The sequence below is a fragment of the Macaca nemestrina genome, chromosome 1 (genome assembly GCF_043159975.1).
Source record: "Macaca nemestrina isolate mMacNem1 chromosome 1, mMacNem.hap1, whole genome shotgun sequence".
Taxonomy (NCBI): domain Eukaryota; kingdom Metazoa; phylum Chordata; class Mammalia; order Primates; family Cercopithecidae; genus Macaca; species Macaca nemestrina.
Window position 1 is genome coordinate 91,909,336 of NC_092125.1, and position 12,760 is coordinate 91,922,095.

Genomic DNA, 12,760 nt, shown 5'->3' on the forward strand with positions numbered 1-12,760 from the left:
GACAGTTCTTGTGGAATTGGCAAAGTGATATTTGGAAGCCCATAGAGGGCTATGGTGAAAAAGGAAATATCCTCAGATGAAAACTGGAAAGAAGCTTTCTGAGAAACTGCTTAGTGTTCTGTGAATTCATCTCACAGAGTTACATCTGTATTTCGTGGATCTCTTTGCTAGCCTTATTTCTGTGGAATCTGAGAACAGATATTTCGGATCCCTTTGAAGACTATAGGGCCAAAGGAAATATCCTCCGATAACAAAGAGAAAGAAGCTTTCTGAGAAACTTCTTTCTGTTCTGTGAAATCATCTCACAGAGTTACAGCTTTCTCCTCAAGAAGCCTTTCGCTAAGACAGTTCTTGTGGAATTGGCAAAGTGATATTTGGAAGCCCATAGAGGGCTATGGTGAAAAACGAAATATCCGAAGTTGAAATCTGGAAAGAAGCTTTCTGAGAAACTGCTTAGTGTTCAGTGAATTCATCTCACAGCGTTACATCTGTATTTCGTGGATCTCTTTGCTAGCCTTATTTCTGTGGAGTCTGAGAACAGATATTTCGGATCCCTATGAAGACTATAGGGCCAAAGGAAATATCCTCCGATAACAAAGAGAAAGAAGCTTTCTGAGAAACTTCTTTCTGTTCTGTGAAATCATCTCACAGAGTTACAGCTTTCCCCTCAAGAAGCCTTTCGCTAAGACAGTTCTTGTGGAATTGGCAAAGTGATATTTGGAAGCCCATAGAGGGCTATGGTGAAAAAGGAAATATCCTCAGATGAAATCTGGAAAGAAGCTTTCTGAGAAACTGCTTAGTGTTCTGTGAATTCATCTCACAGAGTTACATCTGTATTTCGTGGATCTCTTTGCTAGCCTTATTTCTGTGGAATCTGAGAACAGATATTTCGCATCCCTATGAAGACTATAGGGCCAAAGGAAATATCCTCCGATAACAAAGAGAAAGAAGCTTTCTGAGAAACTTCTTTGTGTTCTCTGAAATCATCTCACAGAGTTACAGCTTTCCCCTCAAGAAGCCTCTCGCTAAGACAGTTCTTGTGGAATTGGCAAAGAGATATTTGGAAGCCCATAGAGGGCTATGGTGAAAAAGGAAATATCCTCAGATGAAATCTGGAAAGAAGCTTTCTGAGAAACTGCTTAGTATTCTGTGAAATCATCTCACAGAGTTACAGCTTTCCCCTCAAGAAGCCTTTCGCTAAGACAGTTCTTGTGGAATTGGCAAAGTGATATTTGGAAGCCCTTAGAGGGCTATGGTGAAAAAGGAAATATCCTCAGATGAAATCTGGAAAGAATCTTTCTGAGAAACTGCTTAGTGTTCTGTGAATTCATCTCACAGAGTTACATCTGTATTTCGTGGATCTCTTTGCTAGCCTTATTTCTGTGGAATCTGAGAACAGATATTTCGGATCCCTTTGAAGACTATAGGGCCAAAGGAAATATCCTCCGATAACAAAGAGAAAGAAGCTTTCTGAGAAACTTCTTTCTGTTCTGTGAAATCATCTCACAGAGTTACAGCTTTCCCCTCAAGAAGCCTTTCGCTAAGACAGTTCTTGTGGAATTGGCAAAGTGATATTTGGAAGCCCATAGAGGGCTATGGTGAAAAAGGAAATATCCTCAGATGAAATCTGGAAAGAATCTTTCTGAGAAACTGCTTAGTGTTCTGTGAATTCATCTCACAGAGTTACATCTGTATTTCGTGGATCTCTTTGCTAGCCTTATTTCTGTGGAATCTGAGAACAGATATTTCGGATCCCTTTGAAGACTATAGGGCCAAAGGAAATATCCTCCGATAACAAAGAGAAAGAAGCTTTCTGAGAAACTTCTTTGTGTTCTGTGAAATCATCTCACAGAGTTACAGCTTTCCCCTCAAGAAGCCTTTCGCTAAGACAGTTCTTGTGGAATTGGCAAAGAGATATTTGGAAGCCCATAGAGGGCTAGGGTGAAAAAGGAAATATCCTCAGATGAAATCTGGAAAGAAGCTTTCTGAGAAACTGCTTAGTGTTCTGTGAATTCATCTCACAGAGTTACATCTGTATTTCGTGAATCTCTTTGCTAGCCTTATTTCTGTGGAATCTGAGAACAGATATTTCGGATCCCTTTGAAGAGTATAGGGCCAAAGGAAATATCCTCCGATAACAAAGAGAAAGAAGCTTTCTGAGAAACTTCTTTGTGTTCTGTGAAATCATCTCACAGAGTTACAGCTTTCCCCTCAAGAAGCCTTTCGCTGAGACAGTTCTTGTGGAATTGGCAAAGAGATATTTGGAAGCCCATAGAGGGCTAGGGTGAAAAAGGAAATATCCTCAGATGAAATCTGGAAAGAAGCTTTCTGAGAAACTGCTTAGTGTTCTGTGAAATCGTCTCACAGAGTTACAGCTTTCCCCTCAAGAAGCCTTTCGCTAAGACAGTTCTTGTGGAATTGGCAAAGTGATATTTGGAAGCCCATAGAGGGCTATGTTGAAAAAGGAAATATCCTCAGATGAAATCTGGAAAGAAGCTTTCTGAGAAACTGCTTAGTGTTCTGTGAATTCATCTCACAGCGTTACATCTGTATTTCGTGGATCTCTTTGCTAGCCTTATTTCTGTGGAGTCTGAGAACAGATATTTCGGATCCCTTTGAAGACTATAGGGCCAAAGGAAATATCCTCCGATAACAAAGAGAAAGAAGCTTTCTGAGAAACTTCTTTGTGTTCTGTGAAATCATCTCACAGAGTTACAGCTTTCCCCTCAAGAAGCCTTTCGCTAAGACAGTTCTTGTGGAATTGGCAAAGTGATATTTGGAAGCCCATAGAGGGCTATGGTGAAAAAGGAAATATCCTCAGATGAAAACTGGAAAGAAGCTTTCTGAGAAACTGCTTAGTGTTCTGTGAATTCATCTCACAGAGTTACATCTGTATTTCGTGGATCTCTTTGCTAGCCTTATTTCTGTGGAATCTGAGAACAGATATTTCGGATCCCTTTGAAGACTATAGGGCCAAAGGAAATATCCTCCGATAACAAAGAGAAAGAAGCTTTCTGAGAAACTTCTTTGTGTTCTGTGAAATCATCTCACAGAGTTACAGCTTTCCCCTCAAGAAGCCTTTCGCTAAGACAGTTCTTGTGGAATTGGCAAAGAGATATTTGGAAGCCCATAGAGGGCTAGGGTGAAAAAGGAAATATCCTCAGATGAAATCTGGAAAGAAGCTTTCTGAGAAACTGCTTAGTGTTCTGTGAAATCATCTCACAGAGTTACAGCTTTCCGCTCAAGAAGCCTTTCGCTAAGACAGTTCTTGTGGAATTGGCAAAGTGATATTTGGAAGCCCATAGAGGGCTATGTTGAAAAAGGAAATATCCTCAGATGAAATCTGGAAAGAAGCTTTCTGAGAAACTGCTTAGTGTTCTGTGAATTCATCTCACAGCGTTACATCTGTATTTCGTGGATCTCTTTGCTAGCCTTATTTCTGTGGAGTCTGAGAACAGATATTTCGGATCCCTTTGAAGACTATAGGGCCAAAGGAAATATCCTCCGATAACAAAGAGAAAGAAGCTTTCTGAGAAACTTCTTTGTGTTCTGTGAAATCATCTCACAGAGTTACAGCTTTCCCCTCAAGAAGCCTTTCGCTAAGACAGTTCTTGTGGAATTGGCAAAGTGATATTTGGAAGCCCATAGAGGGCTATGGTGAAAAAGGAAATATCCTCAGATGAAAACTGGAAAGAAGCTTTCTGAGAAACTGCTTAGTGTTCTGTGAATTCATCTCACAGAGTTACATCTGTGTTTCGTGGATCTCTTGGCTAGCCTTATTTCTGTGGAATCTGAGAACAGATATTTCGGATCCCTTTGAAGACTATAGGGCCCAAGGAAATATCCTCCGATAACAAAGAGAAAGAAGCTTTCTGAGAAACTTCTTTCTGTTCTGTGAAATCATCTCACAGAGTTACAGCTTTCCCCTCTAGAAGCCTTTCGCTAAGACAGTTCTTGTGGAATTGGCAAAGTGATATTTGGAAGCCCATAGAGGGCTATGGTGAAAAACGAAATATCCGAAGTTGAAATCTGGAAAGAAGCTTTCTGAGAAACTGCTTAGTGTTCAGTGAATTCATCTCACAGCGTTACATCTGTATTTCGTGGATCTCTTTGCTAGCCTTATTTCTGTGGAGTCTGAGAACAGATATTTCGGATCCCTATGAAGACTATAGGGCCAAAGGAAATATCCTCCGATAACAAAGAGAAAGAAGCTTTCTGAGAAACTTCTTTGTGTTCTGTGAAATCATCTCACGGAGTTACAGCTTTCCCCTCAAGAAGTCTTTCGCTAAGACAGTTCTTGTGGAATTGGCAAAGTGATATTTGGAAGCCCATAGAGGGCTATGGTGAAAAAGGAAATATCCTCACATGAAATCTGGAAAGAATCTTTCTGAGAAACTGCTTAGTGTTCTGTGAATTCATCTCACAGAGTTACATCTGTATTTCGTGGATCTCTTTGCTAGCCTTATTTCTGTGGAATCTGAGAACAGATATTTCGGATCCCTTTGAAGACTATAGGGCCAAAGGAAATATCCTCCGATAACAAAGAGAAAGAAGCTTTCTGAGAAACTTCTTTCTGTTCTGTGAAATCATCTCACAGAGTTACAGCTTTCCCCTCAAGAAGCCTTTCGCTGAGACAGTTCTTGTGGAATTGGCAAAGAGATATTTGGAAGCCCATAGAGGGCTAGGGTGAAAAAGGAAATATCCTCAGATGAAATCTGGAAAGAAGCTTTCTGAGAAACTGCTTAGTGTTCTGTGAAATCGTCTCACAGAGTTACAGCTTTCCCCTCAAGAAGCCTTTCGCTAAGACAGTTCTTGTGGAATTGGCAAAGTGATATTTGGAAGCCCATAGAGGGCTATGTTGAAAAAGGAAATATCCTCAGATGAAATCTGGAAAGAAGCTTTCTGAGAAACTGCTTAGTGTTCTGTGAATTCATCTCACAGCGTTACATCTGTATTTCGTGGATCTCTTTGCTAGCCTTATTTCTGTGGAGTCTGAGAACAGATATTTCGGATCCCTTTGAAGACTATAGGGCCAAAGGAAATATCCTCCGATAACAAAGAGAAAGAAGCTTTCTGAGAAACTTCTTTGTGTTCTGTGAAATCATCTCACAGAGTTACAGCTTTCCCCTCAAGAAGCCTTTCGCTAAGACAGTTCTTGTGGAATTGGCAAAGTGATATTTGGAAGCCCATAGAGGGCTATGGTGAAAAAGGAAATATCCTCAGATGAAAACTGGAAAGAAGCTTTCTGAGAAACTGCTTAGTGTTCTGTGAATTCATCTCACAGAGTTACATCTGTATTTCGTGGATCTCTTTGCTAGCCTTATTTCTGTGGAATCTGAGAACAGATATTTCGGATCCCTTTGAAGACTATAGGGCCAAAGGAAATATCCTCCGATAACAAAGAGAAAGAAGCTTTCTGAGAAACTTCTTTGTGTTCTGTGAAATCATCTCACAGAGTTACAGCTTTCCCCTCAAGAAGCCTTTCGCTAAGACAGTTCTTGTGGAATTGGCAAAGAGATATTTGGAAGCCCATAGAGGGCTAGGGTGAAAAAGGAAATATCCTCAGATGAAATCTGGAAAGAAGCTTTCTGAGAAACTGCTTAGTGTTCTGTGAAATCATCTCACAGAGTTACAGCTTTCCGCTCAAGAAGCCTTTCGCTAAGACAGTTCTTGTGGAATTGGCAAAGTGATATTTGGAAGCCCATAGAGGGCTATGTTGAAAAAGGAAATATCCTCAGATGAAATCTGGAAAGAAGCTTTCTGAGAAACTGCTTAGTGTTCTGTGAATTCATCTCACAGCGTTACATCTGTATTTCGTGGATCTCTTTGCTAGCCTTATTTCTGTGGAGTCTGAGAACAGATATTTCGGATCCCTTTGAAGACTATAGGGCCAAAGGAAATATCCTCCGATAACAAAGAGAAAGAAGCTTTCTGAGAAACTTCTTTGTGTTCTGTGAAATCATCTCACAGAGTTACAGCTTTCCCCTCAAGAAGCCTTTCGCTAAGACAGTTCTTGTGGAATTGGCAAAGTGATATTTGGAAGCCCATAGAGGGCTATGGTGAAAAAGGAAATATCCTCAGATGAAAACTGGAAAGAAGCTTTCTGAGAAACTGCTTAGTGTTCTGTGAATTCATCTCACAGAGTTACATCTGTATTTCGTGGATCTCTTGGCTAGCCTTATTTCTGTGGAATCTGAGAACAGATATTTCGGATCCCTTTGAAGACTATAGGGCCCAAGGAAATATCCTCCGATAACAAAGAGAAAGAAGCTTTCTGAGAAACTTCTTTCTGTTCTGTGAAATCATCTCACAGAGTTACAGCTTTCCCCTCTAGAAGCCTTTCGCTAAGACAGTTCTTGTGGAATTGGCAAAGTGATATTTGGAAGCCCATAGAGGGCTATGGTGAAAAACGAAATATCCGAAGTTGAAATCTGGAAAGAAGCTTTCTGAGAAACTGCTTAGTGTTCAGTGAATTCATCTCACAGCGTTACATCTGTATTTCGTGGATCTCTTTGCTAGCCTTATTTCTGTGGAGTCTGAGAACAGATATTTCGGATCCCTATGAAGACTATAGGGCCAAAGGAAATATCCTCCGATAACAAAGAGAAAGAAGCTTTCTGAGAAACTTCTTTCTGTTCTGTGAAATCATCTCACAGAGTTACAGCTTTCCCCTCAAGAAGCCTTTCGCTAAGACAGTTCTTGTGGAATTGGCAAAGTGATATTTGGAAGCCCATAGAGGGCTATGGTGAAAAAGGAAATATCCTCAGATGAAATCTGGAAAGAAGCTTTCTGAGAAACTGCTTAGTGTTCTGTGAATTCATCTCACAGAGTTACATCTGTATTTCGTGGATCTCTTTGCTAGCCTTATTTCTGTGGAATCTGAGAAAAGATATTTCGCATCCCTATGAAGACTATAGGGCCAAAGGAAATATCCTCCGATAACAAAGAGAAAGAAGCTTTCTGAGAAACTTCTTTGTGTTCTCTGAAATCATCTCACAGAGTTACAGCTTTCCCCTCAAGAAGCCTTTCGCTAAGACAGTTCTTGTGGAATTGGCAAAGAGATATTTGGAAGCCCATAGAGGTCTATGGTGAAAAAGGAAATATCCTCAGATGAAATCTGGAAACAAGCTTTCTGAGAAACTGCTTAGTATTCTGTGAAATCATCTCACAGAGTTACAGCTTTCCCCTCAAGAAGCCTTTCGCTATGACAGTTCTTGTGGAATTGGCACAGTGATATTTGGAAGCCCATAGAGGGCTATGTTAAAAAAGGAAATATCCTCAGATGAAATCTGGAAAGAAGCTTTCTGAGAAACTGCTTAGTGTTCTGTGAATTCATCTCACAGCGTTACATCTGTATTTCGTGGATCTCTTTGCTAGCCTTATTTCTGTGGAGTCTGAGAACAGATATTTCGGATCCCTTTGAAGACTATAGGGCTAAAGGAAATATCCTCCGATAACAAAGAGAAAGAAGCTTTCTGAGAAACTTCTTTGTGTTCTGTGAAATCATCTCACAGAGTTACAGCTTTCCCCTCAAGAAGCCTTTCGCTAAGACAGTTCTTGTGGAATTGGCAAAGTGATATTTGGAAGCCCACAGAGGGCTATGGTGGAAAAGGAAATATCCTCAGATGAAATCTGGAAAGAAGCTTTCTGAGAAACTGCTTAGTGTTCTGTGAATTCATCTCACAGAGTTATATCTGTATACCGTGAATCTCTTTGCTAGCCTTATTTCTGTGTAATCTGAGAACAGATATTTCGGATCCCTTTGAAGACTATAGGGCCAAAGGAAATATCCTCCGATAACAAAGAGAAAGAAGCTTTCTGAGAAACTTCTTTGTGTTCTGTGAAATCATCTCACAGAGTTACAGCTTTCTCCTCAAGAAGCCTTTCGCTAAGACAGTTCCTGTGGAATTGGCAAAGTGATATTTGGAACCCCTAGAGGGCTATGGTGAAAAAGGAAATCTCCTCACATGAAATCTAGAAAGAAGCTTTCTGAGAAACTGCTTAGTGTTCTGTGAATTCATCTCACAGAGTTATATCTGTATATCGTGAATCTCTTTGCTAGCCTTATTTCTGTGTAATCTGAGAACAGATATTTCGGATCCCTTTGAAGACTATAGGGCCAAAGGAAATATCCTCCGATAACAAAGAGAAAGAAGCTTTCTGAGAAACTTCTTTGTGTTCTGTGAAATCATCTCACAGAGTTACAGCTTTCTCCTCAAGAAGCCTTTCGCTAAGACAGTTCCTGTGGAATTGGCAAAGTGATATTTGGAACCCCTAGAGGGCTATGGTGAAAAAGGAAATCTCCTCACATGAAATCTAGAAAGAAGCTTTCTGAGAAACTGCTTAGTGTTCTGTGAATTCATCTCACAGAGTTACATCTGTATTTCGTGGATCTCTTTGCTAGCCTTATTTCTGTGGAGTCTGAGAACAGATATTTCGGATCCCTTTGAAGACTATAGGGCCAAAGGAAATATCCTCCGATAACAAAGAGAAAGAAGCTTTCTGAGAAACTTCTTTGTGTTCTGTGAAATCATCTCACAGAGTTACAGCTTTCCCCTCAAGAAGCCTTTCGCTAAGACAGTTCTTGTGGAATTGGCAAAGTGATATTTGGAAGCCCATAGAGGGCTATGGTGAAAAAGGAAATATCCTCAGATGAAAACTGAAAAGAAGCTTTCTGAGAAACTGCTTAGTGTTCTGTGAATTCATCTCACAGAGTTACATCTGTATTTCGTGGATCTCTTGGCTAGCCTTATTTCTGTGGAATCTGAGAACAGATATTTCGGATCCCTTTGAAGACTATAGGGCCCAAGGAAATATCCTCCGATAACAAAGAGAAAGAAGCTTTCTGAGAAACTTCTTTCTGTTCTGTGAAATCATCTCACAGAGTTACAGCTTTCCCCTCTAGAAGCCTTTCGCTAAGACAGTTCTTGTGGAATTGGCAAAGTGATATTTGGAAGCCCATAGAGGGCTATGGTGAAAAACGAAATATCCGAAGTTGAAATCTGGAAAGAAGCTTTCTGAGAAACTGCTTAGTGTTCAGTGAATTCATCTCACAGCGTTACATCTGTATTTCGTGGATCTCTTTGCTAGCCTTATTTCTGTGGAGTCTGAGAACAGATATTTCGGATCCCTATGAAGACTATAGGGCCAAAGGAAATATCCTCCGATAACAAAGAGAAAGAAGCTTTCTGAGAAACTTCTTTCTGTTCTGTGAAATCATCTCACAGAGTTACAGCTTTCCCCTCAAGAAGCCTTTCGCTAAGACAGTTCTTGTGGAATTGGCAAAGTGATATTTGGAAGCCCATAGAGGGCTATGGTGAAAAAGGAAATATCCTCAGATGAAATCTGGAAAGAAGCTTTCTGAGAAACTGCTTAGTGTTCTGTGAATTCATCTCACAGAGTTACATCTGTATTTCGTGGATCTCTTTGCTAGCCTTATTTCTGTGGAATCTGAGAAAAGATATTTCGCATCCCTATGAAGACTATAGGGCCAAAGGAAATATCCTCCGATAACAAAGAGAAAGAAGCTTTCTGAGAAACTTCTTTGTGTTCTCTGAAATCATCTCACAGAGTTACAGCTTTCCCCTCAAGAAGCCTTTCGCTAAGACAGTTCTTGTGGAATTGGCAAAGAGATATTTGGAAGCCCATAGAGGTCTATGGTGAAAAAGGAAATATCCTCAGATGAAATCTGGAAACAAGCTTTCTGAGAAACTGCTTAGTATTCTGTGAAATCATCTCACAGAGTTACAGCTTTCCCCTCAAGAAGCCTTTCGCTATGACAGTTCTTGTGGAATTGGCACAGTGATATTTGGAAGCCCATAGAGGGCTATGTTAAAAAAGGAAATATCCTCAGATGAAATCTGGAAAGAAGCTTTCTGAGAAACTGCTTAGTGTTCTGTGAATTCATCTCACAGCGTTACATCTGTATTTCGTGGATCTCTTTGCTAGCCTTATTTCTGTGGAGTCTGAGAACAGATATTTCGGATCCCTTTGAAGACTATAGGGCTAAAGGAAATATCCTCCGATAACAAAGAGAAAGAAGCTTTCTGAGAAACTTCTTTGTGTTCTGTGAAATCATCTCACAGAGTTACAGCTTTCCCCTCAAGAAGCCTTTCGCTAAGACAGTTCTTGTGGAATTGGCAAAGTGATATTTGGAAGCCCACAGAGGGCTATGTTGGAAAAGGAAATATCCTCAGATGAAATCTGGAAAGAAGCTTTCTGAGAAACTGCTTAGTGTTCTGTGAATTCATCTCACAGAGTTATATCTGTATATCGTGAATCTCTTTGCTAGCCTTATTTCTGTGTAATCTGAGAACAGATATTTCGGATCCCTTTGAAGACTATAGGGCCAAAGGAAATATCCTCCGATAACAAAGAGAAAGAAGCTTTCTGAGAAACTTCTTTGTGTTCTGTGAAATCATCTCACAGAGTTACAGCTTTCTCCTCAAGAAGCCTTTCGCTAAGACAGTTCCTGTGGAATTGGCAAAGTGATATTTGGAACCCCTAGAGGGCTATGGTGAAAAAGGAAATCTCCTCACATGAAATCTAGAAAGAAGCTTTCTGAGAAACTGCTTAGTGTTCTGTGAATTCATCTCACAGAGTTACATCTGTATTTCGTGGATCTCTTTGCTAGCCTTATTTCTGTGGAATCTGAGAACAGATATTTCGGATCCCTTTGAAGACTATAGGGCCAAAGGAAATATCCTCCGTTAACAAAGAGAAAGAAGCATTCTGAGAAACTTCTTTCTGTTCTGTGAAATCATCTCACAGAGTTACAGCTTTCCCCTCAAGAAGCCATTCGCTAAGACAGTTCTTGTGGAATTGGCAACGTGATATTTGGAAGTCCATACAGGGCTATGGTGAAAAAGAAAATATCCTCAGATGAAATCTGGAAAGAAGCTTTCTGAGAAACTGCTTAGTGTTCTGTGAATTCATCTCACAGAGTTACATGTGTATTTCGTGGATCTCTTTGCTAGCCTTATTTCTGTGGAATCTGAGAAAAGATATTTCGCATCCCTATGAAGACTATAGGGCCAAAGGAAATATCCTCCGATATCAAAGAGAAAGAAGCTTTCTGAGAAACTTCTTTGTGTTCTGTGAAATCATCTCACAGAGTTACAGCTTTCCCCTCAAGAAGCCTTTCGCTAAGACAGTTCTTGTGGAATTGGCAAAGAGATATTTGGAAGCCCATAGAGGGCTATGGTGAAAAAGGAAATATCCTCAGATGAAATCTGGAAAGAAGCTTTCTGAGAAACTGCTTAGTGTTCTGTGAAATCATCTCACAGAGTTACAGCTTTCCCCTCAAGAAGCCTTTCGCTAAGACAGTTCTTGTGGAATTGGCAAAGTGATATTTGGAAGCCCATAGAGGGCTATGGTGAAAAAGGAAATATCCTCAGATGAAATCTGGAAAGAAGCTTTCTGAGAAACTGCTTAGTGTTCTGTGAATTCATCTCACAGCGTTACATCTGTATTTCGTGGATCTCTTTGCTAGCCTTATTTTTGTGTAATCTGAGAACAGATATTTCGGATCCCTTTGAAGACTATAGGGCCAAAGGAATTATCCTCCGATAACAAAGAGAAAGAAGCTTTCTGAGAAACTTCTTTGTGTTCTGTGAAATCATCTCACAGAGTTACAGCTTTCCCCTCAAGAAGCCTTTCGCTAAGACAGTTCTTGTGGAATTGGCAACGTGATATTTGGAAGCCCATAGAGGGCTATGGTGAAAAAGGAAATATCCTCAGATGAAATCTGGAAAGAAGCTTTCTGAGAAACTGCTTAGTGTTCTGTGAATTCATCTCACAGAGTTATATCTGTATATCGTGAATCTCTTTGCTAGCCTTATTTCTGTGTAATCTGAGAACAGATATTTCGGATCCCTTTGAAGACTATAGGGCCAAAGGAAATATCCTCCGATAACAAAGAGAAAGAAGCTTTCTGAGAAACTTCTTTCTGTTCTGTGAAATCATCTCACAGAGTTACAGCTTTCCCCTCAAGAAGCCTTTCGCTAAGACAGTTCTTGTGGAATTGGCAAAGTGATATTTGGAAGCCCATAGAGGGCTATGGTGAAAAAGGAAATATCCTCAAATGAAATCTGGAAAGAATCTTTCTGAGAAACTGCTTAGTGTTCTGTGAATTCATCTCACAGAGTTACATCTGTATTTCGTGGATCTCTTTGCTAGCCTTATTTCTGTGGAATCTGAGAACAGTTATTTCGGATCCCTTTGAAGACTATAGGGCCAAAGGAAATATCCTCCGTTAACAAAGAGAAAGAAGCATTCTGAGAAACTTCTTTCTGTTCTGTGAAATCATCTCACAGAGTTAGAGCTTTCCCCTCAAGAAGCCATTCGCAAAGACAGTTCTTGTGGAATTGGCAACGTGATATTTGGAAGTCCATACAGGGCTATGGTGAAAAAGAAAATATCCTCAGATGAAATCTGGAAAGAAGCTTTCTGAGAAACTGCTTAGTGTTCTGTGAATTCATCTCACAGAGTTACATGTGTATTTCGTGGATCTCTTTGCTAGCCTTATTTCTGTGGAATCTGAGAAAAGATATTTCGCATCCCTATGAAGACTATAGGGCCAAAGGAAATATCCTCCGATATCAAAGAGAAAGAAGCTTTCTGAGAAACTTCTTTGTGTTCTGTGAAATCATCTCACAGAGTTACAGCTTTCCCCTCAAGAAGCCTTTCGCTAAGACAGTTCTTGTGGAATTGGCAAAGAGATATTTGGAAGCCCATAGAGGGCTATGGTGAAAAAGGAAAT